Source organism: Rhamphochromis sp. 'chilingali' (genome assembly GCF_963969265.1).
Source record: "Rhamphochromis sp. 'chilingali' genome assembly, chromosome: 16".
In the NCBI taxonomy this organism is placed as follows: Eukaryota; Metazoa; Chordata; class Actinopteri; order Cichliformes; family Cichlidae; genus Rhamphochromis; species Rhamphochromis sp. 'chilingali'.
Genome location: NC_137943.1, coordinates 6,965,710 through 6,977,879, shown reverse-complemented (window position 1 = coordinate 6,977,879; position 12,170 = coordinate 6,965,710). Strand labels below are relative to the sequence as shown.

At 42.6% G+C, this 12,170-nt stretch overlaps 1 protein-coding gene across 5 annotated transcripts in view; it reads right to left on the bottom strand.

The window, feature by feature from the left end:
• Nucleotides 1-11,274, bottom strand: part of rnf220a (ring finger protein 220a) — a 162,835-nt gene extending 151,561 nt beyond the window's left edge. Inside the window, exon 1 of one of the 5 annotated variants that reach the window (XM_080906593.1) lies at nucleotides 10,884-11,274. The gene's annotated coding sequence lies outside the window, so the exon portion shown is untranslated. The remainder of the gene's footprint in view (nucleotides 1-10,883) is intronic. The other 4 variants (XM_080906592.1, XM_080906594.1, XM_080906596.1 and 1 more) reach the window with 4 other exon arrangements.
• Nucleotides 11,275-12,170: the final 896 nt, after the last annotated feature.

The following is a 12,170-nucleotide window of genomic DNA, read 5'->3' as shown; positions in this document are numbered from 1 at the left end:
CAATATGTTAAGATTTAGAATAGGTAAAGATGTGCTTGTTACAAATACGCAGCGGTGGGATTTAGCGCTAGATTAAGAGAAAATATGCATAATTTAACAGCTTATCAGGAGTGATATGACGTGTACCATGTATATGTATATATTATCCCCCCCAAAAAAGCAATCTAAAGTCTCACTCGTGCCATCAAAATTTGACACTCATGCAACTTAAAAAAGGTCAAACGTGAAGCCTTGTGCATACATAAACACACAACAAATACAAACTCACACAGTATCAAGTAGCAGCCTCTCTAGACAAGGTTCAAAGCTGTGTTGACTAGCAGCCAACATCAAAGGAGAAACTCCCTGGGAAATGAAAGGAGAAAATCTTTTATAGCTATCAGCTGTCCACAACACTCATTCAAATCAATTTCCAAACCTGATCTTGGCTTTGGCACGCTGCTCTGCCTCCCACACAGAAACACACACACACACACACACACACACAAATATGCAGAACAACAACTGCCAAGAGAAAGGAGAAGGCCCAGAGACAGAGAGATTGGTGGGGGAGATGTTTTACATTACCGCAAATGTACAGTAGACCAGCACGGAGTGTTGAGAAGGGCTTACAATAACACACCTCTCTGGTCTGGACTGATGCCACAGAGTCGCATTACACGCCTCACTCCTAGCCCACCAACGCCCCTTTCCACGCTCTCTCTCCTCTATCGCAGTCGATACAGGAAATAACACCTTCCATAAGTGACCACAACAAAACTTGCTTTCTTTGTCCCACAGCTTCCTCTGTCTCTCAGTATACCCCCTCTCTTTCTCTGCTCCTACCCACTGTCTTCACGCCGTATATCAGATCGCTCTTTCTCCTCTGTAACCTCTAAAATAGGAGTGTGTCTGAGGTGTTGATAGCAAGGTAATACACTGATAAGTACTAAGATATTTCAATTTTATTATCATTACCCAACAGGCCGGCGGGCAGCGAGTGAAGGGCCGCCAACGTGAAGCAGCCAATCCAATAAGAGAACACTAGATATTTCCTTACAGGCCGCAGCAGGAGAGGAGCGAGTCGAGGGAGGGCGAGAGGAGAGATGAGGAGAGATGAGGAGAAGGCGGGAGATGAAAAATTAGAGGTGAGGAAACAAGGAGAAGAAGAAGAAAATAGATAAGATAGTGAGAGGTGAGGAAGACAGAGGGAAGGAAAGGGTGTGATAACAGAGCAAAGGGTACATATCTCATCTCCCAGGGTGACTCACATAATCTGGCTGCTTTCTGGCTTGGTGGTCCTGCATACGCACAAAAGCATGAGTGTGTGTGTGTGTTTTCGAGGCCTTAAAATCTGTGTATTTGTAATATTACATGAAAAGAAGTGTCAAAAAGCTTTTTTCGTTTTTTTTAACTTCATCACTAAAAAAACAATCATAATTCTAGATGACATACACCTATGTATATCATCAATATACAAGCGCAATTACATCTAACGCAAATATGCATAATGTCGGTCCGTGCCACTTACAATCCCATTTGCCATTGATGGATACCACCCACACAATGTCTGACACCGGGTATATGCATTTTATAATAGAAAATGTCACAGGGGAACATTTACCACGCTGTCATAATTTGATTACAGTGTGCAAGAATGATACAGCTGTCAGGGCGATATTAAATACAAACAGCAAGAGGGGCTCTTCACGTCGAGTCTGCACTTTAACTGACAATGTTGTACCAATCTGCGAAATTGCGGTGTCAACAACAATGTGCATTTACATCATTCTGAGAGGGAATCTTACTCAGAAATTATGAGTTACTGGGAGGTGGGCAGCAGGTGGAGTCGCAGATTCCACATAGGATAACTGGTGAATGTGGCCATAAACGTTATTATTGGTTTCTTAAGATAATCATTGAATTTTATGATTGCTTTGTTAGCTAAAAGAAAGAAAAAAAAACAAGAGTTGGAGACATTTTAATGGTGGAATCATGAATGCAAGACATCACTTCAGGTCAGCCATAATCTGACGCTTTTCATAAGTTAGGATCACTATCTCTGCCGCCCAGATGTTGCAGTGGATTACCTCATTCATCAACATGTGGAGTATAGAGACCTAAACAGCTTGGAATGTTAGGTTCAGAGACGCAGGAGGGAAATTGAGCTCCAAACAACTACACTAGTGACAAAGAGCAAGCTTCTTTTTTTTTTTTTTTTATCGGAGCCTTCCTTTTTGTTGACTGCTTGGAATAAATATTTTTCCCGCATGGCTGCTTCGAGTGTGTAACTGACGCTTTTTTGCTGCTCCAAAGCGGCGCTGAAACTTGTCAAATCAAGTTTTCCAATGTGCCAACTTGAGTTTTGGAACGGAATGGAGAGGAATCCAATTGTTGTTATAAAAATATCCTGTCGACTGTGACTGGTGTGTGTGCGCGCGTATGTGTGTGTGTGCAGGGGTATCTGCAAAACTATCGGGAAGCAAAGCAGTTTTTTTTCCTCTCTAATGGAGATGGAGAGAAAAGCAGTCAAAACCGCAGGCCTGTCTAAATGTCTGTGTGTGTCTGTGTGTGTGTTAGCGTGCACCTCCCAGTCGGTGGGTATATTTAGAGATTGTTGACAAGCATGAAAGTGCCACTCTTACATTCTATTACAAGACAGGCCAAGCTGTGTCATTCATCGCATCTCTGTGGTGGACACACACACACACACAAACACAGATTCACTCACACATACCAAATCATGTATGTATAGACAAATGAACGCTAGAAAAAATCTACAGAAAGCCATGCAGCGTAGTTTAACAGACGCCTCCATGCTGAAGTCCTGGCTTTTGACTTTAACACTGTGAGCATATTGTGTAAAAGCGAGACAGCAAAACTCAGAGAACAAAATATTATCTGACACTTCAGATACAATTTACAGCTCTTAAAATCCATCCTAAGCTTCTGCAATCTATCCTGAAAGCTTTGGTACATCATGTTTTAGCATAATCATTTCAACGTACACTATTAAACCTCAGCATGTCAGCACAGTTAAATAGATGCTACATTCAAGGTTTACACACAATATATATATTTATATTTATTAATTATATCTAAATATCTATATTCTTGGTAGCAGTCATTTTCATAGATATGAAATCAAACATGTACCCAAAAAAATCATAAAACACACACTATATCTCTGATCTCTTCGGGTCACAGTTTGGGGCATTTCAGTAAACAGGGATAGGTGGCTTTTTAACTAAGCATCCACATAATGTGTAATTGACACGAGTGCAGCTCTGGTGCCTTCTCTGAATAAGTCATTAACATAAATCTGTGCTGCCAGAAACGACAAAAGCTTTAAGCACAAACAAAGCTATAGGGTAAGACACACTGAGAGAGCACTGCATCAGCCGAAAGTAAAGACAAAACACTGCTATTTAAAACCCGACAGTCAGATATTAAATATTTGGCTCTGTACTGCTCACATAGAGGGAAACATAAGTAAACTGTTGGCTTGTATAAGGACAGTGTGCTTGTGCGTGCATTTTAGCATAAAAAAGTGTGAGCTGACCTGCATACAGGTCCGCTCTGTATTCCAGACAGACAGCAGTGTTTGTGCTCTAGTAGATGTTTCTGTGTGTGTGTGTGTGTGTGTGTGTGTGTGTGTGTGTGTGTGTGTGTGTGTGTGTGTGTGTGTGTGTGTGTGTGTGTGTGTGTGTGTGTGTGTACATGCGTGTTTGCTGATGTCCGAAGCAACAGTCGATACTATTGAAATCTACTCATTCATGTCTGGCCGCGAGGCAAAGCTCAAACGTCCTTGTGAATAAGAATCACACGCATTTATCTCTCTCCTCTCTCTTGTTCTCGCTCATATTATTTGTCCTTGTCTTTCCGTTCGCCTCTAAAACCCTAATTTTGTTTCCAAATGTCTTTCGAATATCTCTTCTTGTGTTTCTTTCCTCCCCTTTTTCTTCTTCGCTCATCCTTCTCTGATATGAAATCTGTAGCCACATTATTTGCTGCTGCAGTCAACAGCTGCTGCAGTTAACTGCAGATGTATGCATCAGCAGTGAAAAATATTGCAGTTAGATTTAATAAGAGGAGCACGCGCACACATACGGATATCATCTTGGGGTGGATAATGACACAATATTCACCAGTAAAATCAATAATGATTGGACAAGAGTGCGATGTTCTCTGTAGATTTTCTTGACTTTTTTTCTCGCTTAACCATGAGCGATTTATTCATTTTGTGTTTTCTTTCCAAATGTTTAAATGCAGAAATAAAGAGAGTCTGTGTGTTTTTTTGGTCTTTCCAAGAAGCTTTCTGTGACATTCATTCTGCAAAGTAAAAAAGGGATTTCTTTCTCAAATGAGTCTTTGTGATTTCTGAGACGCAGAGTCATGGCCTGCACACAGAAATGATTCTGGACCTGTGGCAGGAATTTTTATTCATGACAGCAGCAGCAGCAGCGAGGCCTACTTCAGCGAGGCCAGCTAATTTCTGGTGTCAGGCAAGGCTAAATGGGAAAAGCACACTGTTCCATAGCTCACGGATCACCATCATCAAAGGTAATTGCTGGATTCTTGGTTTAACAAAGTATCTGCATGTTGTTGTTTTTTTGTTTGCTCGAATAATGTTGTTAATTTTTGGATGTATCGAATTTGATGCACATAAACACAGCTTTTCATAGAATTAAACATATAGACCACCCTGTGCTCTTTAGTTCTTTTAAACCACTCCCTGTGCTTTATCTATGGTGCTGTTAATATGGAAGGTGTACCTGAGTTTATGACAGTGAAGTTAAAACCAGAAAAGACCGTCTTCTGTTGAAGACATAATCCTTATAAATTCTGACTTTTCAAATACAAAAGAGCCAAACAGGTGGCATGCTTGCTCTCCATCCTGCAGGAGTGGAACTGACTGTGTGTGGCACCAGCCACCCTCCTATGAGTCTTTATTGCTGTGCCGGGTTGTACAACAACAGCCACTAATCTAGCAGGCTGGCGGGCAGACAGGCGGCTGGCCGGTTTGTTCTACAGGCTGCGTGCAAGCCAATTAGCTCCAGTTTAACAAGGAAAAACTGTTGCCAGGTACACTGTTTTCACTTACAGCTTTTGCTGCAATATAATCCTCTACTGTGCAGTAAGTATCAATGATATGACCAGAGAGAAACTTCTGTTCACGCCGATGATCCTTTCTGCTCATCACAGAGGTCAAAAGTCGGCCTCAGGCGGCAGGAGGATGCTCAAGCAACAACCAGATCCTTTTCTTATCATAAGCCGTCCACAGAGCATAAAGTGGCTATGTGGATATCAGTCTGCTTTGTGTGCAGATTTGTAGATGTGAAAAGGCGACGCTTCTGCAGGTGTGTGTGCACATTTCCACACTGGCTGCTTAGATCACCCTCCCTGTATCAGTCTTGTTTCCTTCTTGCCTGGATGTCTCGCTGGCCGCAGAGAAAAATGATAAGTAGGCTACACGAATAGCGCCTGTGTGCAATCGATGGACGCAAATGCACCAACGGTGTCTTCTGGGGAGGTGTGCGAAGGAGAGAGGAGCGAGAGAAAGGGGGGTGGTGGGTGAATATTAGCTTATTTTCCAAGCAGGGAGCCTGTGATCCGGTTCATAGTGTAATTGACGGATAGGGGGGAAACCTGAGAGAGATATGATGTGGCGGCTGGGCGGGGGGGGGCAAAGGTGGTGGTGCAAGGGGATAGAGACAGACGCACAGAGACACAGAGCAATATGGAGAATAGAAAGTATCTGACACCCGACATAACTCTCTCCCCGCCACCACCTCTTTCTCCCCATTAGGCTAATTCTTTGACTTTCTCTTGTTGCCAATAACGTCTCCAAGTGATATTTCCCTCTATAACGGCATTACCAGTGGCTGCCTTCTCCAATGCAATCAAACCATTAAACACACAGTGCCGCATCCCCTCCATGGAGTGATTTCCGTCCAGCAGAAAAATGACTGAACGTGAGCTACTCCCCTTTCCTGTCATCAATAAAAGGAATAATTGCATGTTTGCAGAGAGAGGATAAACTTTAAGACTGCACATGAATTCTCATTTGCTGGTTGGTAAAAGAAAAAATAATGACATCAATATTGGAGGCCTGTATTCCACATAGGTCCTTAATATGATTTAATAATGCTTCCATAGCTAATAAAATAGACAAAGCACATTCATTCATGTTAAAATATCTAGTATGATTTTTTTTCTTAAATATAAATCGATAGATATGATGACATGAAAGTAATTTGTACAAAAAACAAAACAAAAAAAATATAAAATAAAAACTTTTGCTTCAAGTTCAAATATGAAGTATTATACAAATCAATCAAAACCTCCTCATAAAAAAACAACTCTCTGCATTGCAGACAGGCTGCAATTTCCAGGGAGGGAAAACATTTGGTGGGTTTTGATTAGCGCGACAGCCCTACAATATCCAGCCATTAAATGATTGCATCCGGCTCTCCGCACTTAATTACGGTGATTATATCAGCGCTAACGCGACAACAATGACACAAAGTTTTAAGATGCAGACGGCGCAGGACGCACTTTCTCTCCAAGGAGGGCCTCGCTCTCGTGTCTGCGTGTTCAAACACTTGTTATTTACCGGCGACGCGTTTATTTCAATTACCCGTCTGCATGTCAAATAAGCTCCAGTGTTTATTAGCACAACAAAATATAATAAAACGCACTCTGGATTTCGGATGCGTGGGGGGAGGGAAGGAGATGTCGGATAAGTGGAGAAGGACCTGGTTCTGCTTTTAATAAAGAATGAGGAATTAGTGCATATTGATAGGACTTAATAAACGGGGGGGGGGGGGGGGGGGGGGGGGGGAGCATCATCAAACTAGTCGAGACTGAGCGGATCGTGGTTAATTTACTATGGGAGAGAGAAGGGGTGGGAGGGGGGTGTTAATGCGCGCGTCATGACGCCTTAGTATTTCCAAATGTGAGAAATGGCCTCTGTTTGGATGAGAACGAGTTTGCGCGGATCTGAATGACGGTGAATTTACAGCGGGTTTATTCTGGGAGCTGTTCACAATGAAATGAGAGGTGGGGGGAAAGTTGGAAGGAAAAGAAACGCTTCTTGCAACAAGTTACAGTCCCGCCTTTAGGGGAAAAAAAATCTTAATTACTGTCCTCCTCCAGAGAGACGAACAAATAAAACACGGGAAGCAGCAGAAAAGCTTCTCACACGGCGGCAGAGGCGCACAGCATCTACATCTGATTATAGATGTGATTCTGGAGCGATCAGCGGTGCCGCAGTGAAAGCAAAAGTTTAGCCGGTTTCCTGATAATTAAGCAGGCGGGAGGCTTTCCTTTTATTCGGGACGCGGCGCTTCTCTGGATCCCAAATGAAATAACACCTCCCCTCCCTCCCCTGCAGCTATCGATCCGGGAAAGAGGTGTGAAATGGACATTAATTTTTAGTCCACTGCTCTGTGCGCAAAGAAGGGGAGCAAACGAGATCAGCGGCGAGCATTAACAGCTGACTGCTGAGGGAGAGGAACACAGAGGTGGCAGGAGGAGGGGTAGAATCAAAAGCGCTGACGAATAAATCATCTTTCGTTAGTTTTCCCTCGAACTCGACACTTTTCCTTCTCTTTTGTGCGCCTGCAGACTTTTTATGTAGGAAGGGCAAGGAGGGGGGAGAGAGACAGAGAGAGGATAGGCCTAAGTAAAAAAATAAAATAAGAAAATGAAGTATTTCGATACTTTCAATTACAAAGTGCACTTAAGTTCTTTCCCTTAAAAATAATTAATTAATCCTTTCATATTTTTGGATACATACATTATAAATTATTCTCATTATTCTTGTTCTCTGAATTTAATAACAGAGAGCACAAAATAGTTATAAATGAAGAAAAAATATAAATAAAAAAATAAGAATTATCTTAAAGAGAAATAAATACGTAAAGTATTAAAAAAGGCGTTTTAAATTTGCCTATGAAGCAAAGCCTGCTTCGTGTCAAATGACACGAGAAATAAGCGGCAGCCTATGAATCACCAAGTCTGAAAACAGCAGCCAAAAATAATAATAAAATCATACATCAGCGTCTGCGTGACAGAGTTTTACAGTCAGGCACGTTTAATTTGAAAAAAGTAACTATTTTAAAAATAATCACAATTAGTATACAGATAAAAATACAACTTTAAATTGCCCAAATTAAAAATAATGCCAATTATGCCAATGCTCTTTTAGTCCAGCGAGAGAAGCTGGACTAAAAGAGCCTTTAAATTAGAAACACTTTTAAAAAATGAAATTGGTTTAATACATCATTATAAGTTTCTTAATTCAAATGTAAAAATTTAACTGTGATTTGAAGCTTATTTTAGAAAACTGACACCACCACCTACGCAAAAAATGAACCTACTACTACATGCATGGATATCAACTTTGGAATATTAGTACTTTGAAATGTTATACAATAACACATTGATATATCGGGGGGAAATGGATAAGTATCGGAGCTTTTAGTGGAGAAATGATACCGCTAAATATGGAAGAAAGGAACGTTTTCTTCACCGGTAAATGAGAGCAAAATAAATTACAAAATTGTTCTGTCCCCATCGGAAGCCTCGGCTATAAATCACTGTTATCTATATGAGTAATTGGACATAATATGTCAGCAGCACATGTTGCCGTTTAAAAGATAATTATTGCTCGCTAATGTGTTTGGCTGGAAAATGAAAAAGGTTCGGCTGCTCTTTAGAAGTCAGGCCTCGTTGATCTGACAATCAATAAAATCAATCGAAAGTGATTCACCAGATCAGTGGATCTGGACCCGGAGCAGAGTTTCTGATTTTTATTAATTCATTCATTTATTAATTTACTTATTCATTTATTTATTTAGGAGTGGCTATAATTGTGAGTTCAATGACCCGCCTCGAGTCCACCTTTGCTCCAAAATGCGTTTTTACGCGCGATTTACTGCCGGCGCTGAGAGGACTTTTTAACTTGGAAATTACTGCTAATAGGTGTGCCGCATTTTTCCCAGAATCCTAATTTTATTATTCCCTCTCAGAAAGCGTTCCGTCTTTGCCCACTAATGCGCGTGGATGAGGGCGCGTGCTCGAGAGCTCTGTTGTTTCCTTCTATGAAGTCCGTCATAAAAAATATAAAATAAAATAAAAAGTACTGACTGACAAGGCCAGAGTACAGGGAGACTGCGAACAGAAGAGTGAGCAAAAGTTAAATATATATATTTTTAACTATTAACACGAGCTGTTTGATTCCTTGAGTCCTTAATCATTTAGAGAAATGGAAACAAATAAAATTCAACACGTCAGGCCTGAAGTGAATAGAGGAAACGCATAAACTACACAGACTATAGGGGCGTGACATCTGTTTGCCAAAGTGATACTTAAATAAAAGAAACGATCAAGTTAATTGTTAATGTCAGTAATAATTACTTTTATTATTTTTCCCGCCGATGAAGCACTGAAAAATGTTACAAATGTGGTCTTCCATAATGCAAACGCAGCAGCAGCAGCGGGAGCTGCCGCTTAAATGAATCCGCACTTTGCCTCTGTGTGCTCGGCCATGAAGCTGGAAGGCCCCCGGGACTTCCACCGGCTGGGTGCCGCATATCTAGTTTAGGGGGAAGGATGTAAATTGCACTGTGCTCCCTAGTTAACAGGTGTTTTCCAACAGAGTTGAGGCCCGTGTGTGTGTGTTTGTGTGTGTGTGTGCGTGTGCACACGCTTGCGTGTAAGCGCAAGGGAGTACACAAAGTGGCACTTTTTCTGTTTAAATTTACGTCGTCTGTTTCTGTGAGAGCTTCATTTTAAGAGGAGTATTTACAGCCGCTCGTGGCAGCAGAAGTAAATGCAAAATCACCTCGGCGTCTTTATTCTCCTCCTTTTTCTTGTGTTCCTTTTCAAATAATTCTTCAGTAATTGTATGATTTGAATAGATAATCGATATAAATATGAGTTCCAATTTGAAGATTAAAACGCAGAAGAGTTTAGAACGATGAGTGATGCCAAAGCTGTGGAACAGAAGTCCTTCGTAAACTCCTCTTTGCGCTTTTTGTGATGCATTAAAATCTGACTGATGTGAGTGTTTATTAAACCCCAGCTAACGGAGCCAATATGCGGCCGTTTGAGCCACATGCCTTCATCATTACGAGCGTTAGTGCTACAGAGCAACAGTAACTTCCACTGAAAACCGCCGGTGGAGGCATTCAGTGAGCTGGAACCCCTGAAACCTTCATGGGAAGAACTAAAGCCGAACTTTTAAATAAATATAGTCACAGCAGGCCCGCGACTGACGCTTATAATCGCCGGTTAATAAGACAAAAGTGGTCCCAGAGGAGGAGCAGAAATAATAAGGCTGTAAAATTTTATTTCATTTCTCTGACTGACTGCAGGCTTTGGCGATAATTCAGGTGGCTTCCAGCAGCTGTGATCCGTCTTTATCTCCAGTGATGATGTTTAAAGTTTACAAAGTTCAGCCTTTGGTTGCAGTGAGATCGCGCGGTGCGGCTGTAGGGCGGTCGTGTTCGGCCATGGTAATGTACGCACAATGTCATCCACACACGCACAAATAATGCGAGTGCTTTCAAGAATCTTGTTCTTGTTTGGGGACCTCGCATATGCGCATGCACGCGCGCATATATAAAGAGACAAACAAATCTAAACGCACACGCATTCACGAAGAGATTTGTTTATATAATTATGTATATGTATATATATATATATATATTTCATTCTTTTCCACGCGTGGAAATCTCCTCGCGCAGCACTTACAAATCCCCGAGAAAAAGTTTCCCGACTCGAAACGCGCTTCCAAAGCGGAGAGAAGCGGCGGAAAGGTGTGGAAGCACAAACTGTGTGAGCTTCAAACCCAACAATAACAACAACAACACAAAAAAACTCCGAGTGTTACTCACCTTGCCGTGGATGAATCCGCTTTTCATAAAGACGACTCCCGGGTTTCCGGCTTCTTCTTCTTCTTCTTTTTTATCCTCACAAAAAGCTGAAAACTTTTCTGCGGGTAGAGTATCAGCAGCTCTGGCCCCTGTGGCTCTTGCGCAGCAGCGCCGGAGATAACGGGAGGCGCTTTGGACAAGCAAAAGTAGTTAACACCTCCCTGTTAGTTTACCAAAGAGCAGCCGGAGAGGAGGAGAAGAGCGCGAGGGAGAGAGAGAGAGAGGGAGAGAGAGAGGGTGACTTTCCACAGACACACTATAAAGTGGGTATCAATAGCGCAATCGCGCGTGCAGCCCCTCTATCGAAACACCGAGAGGGACGATCAGTGCGAGAAAGAGGACTGAAGCCGGCGAGAGAGCGCAGGATCGCAGAGACAGCGGCAGGCGTGAGCGGTGGCGTGAGGGGGGAGGGTGGTGTGAGAGTGTGTGTGTGTGGAAGGGGGAGGGAGGGGGGTGCTCAATAGCGACGTGTGTGAGGCTGGAGCTGGGCTGCGCGAGGCTCTGAGAAGGGAGTGTGGGGGTGGATGGGGAAGACGGGGGAGGGAGCGGGTGTCCTGGGTCCAGTGCGCTCTGAGGTGCAGTGCTGCCGCGCAGCGCTCGGGTCGCTAAATGACTGACAAACACACGCAGACCGTCTGTGTGCCCCGTCTCGGGTAAAACTCCACACTTTCACTTCATAATCGTTTGCGAACCATTTTGATGTGAGCGTGTTTATCGTGCGTGGCCTTCACAGCGGCCCGAGTCAGGAAAGCTATCTTTCCTTCCCTGGGAACGAACAAAAGAAAGATATTCTTTTAGTAACCTAAAAGTGTTAATATCCCGAGAGCGTTTAACGTGCGTTTAACATTCCTGCCGTTTTAATAACTTAATCTAAGTGACACTTCGTTTTCGAATTCCACAAAAATAAAACGTAATTAAGGCCTTTTTTTGGTTTTTTAAGTTTTTATTTTTCTTTTCTTTTTTTGTTGGGGGGGGGGGGGGGGGGGTGTTTGTTTTTTGTTTTACGAATGACCAACCTCGCGCATGTGTGGAGACTGTTTCTTAACACCACACCATCCCATCTCCCCCTCTTGCCTCTCCCCTCTGTCTGGTGTTTCGTTCCCCTGGGTGATTTCCACTGCGCTTTGTGCGCAAAGTGAATGAATTATCCCCCTTCTCTCTCTCTCGCTCCCTCTCTCTCCCCCTCTCTCTGTGTTTTCCTCTTTCACCAGATGGAGAGACTTCTATTTGCCATAAAGCCAATGAAGT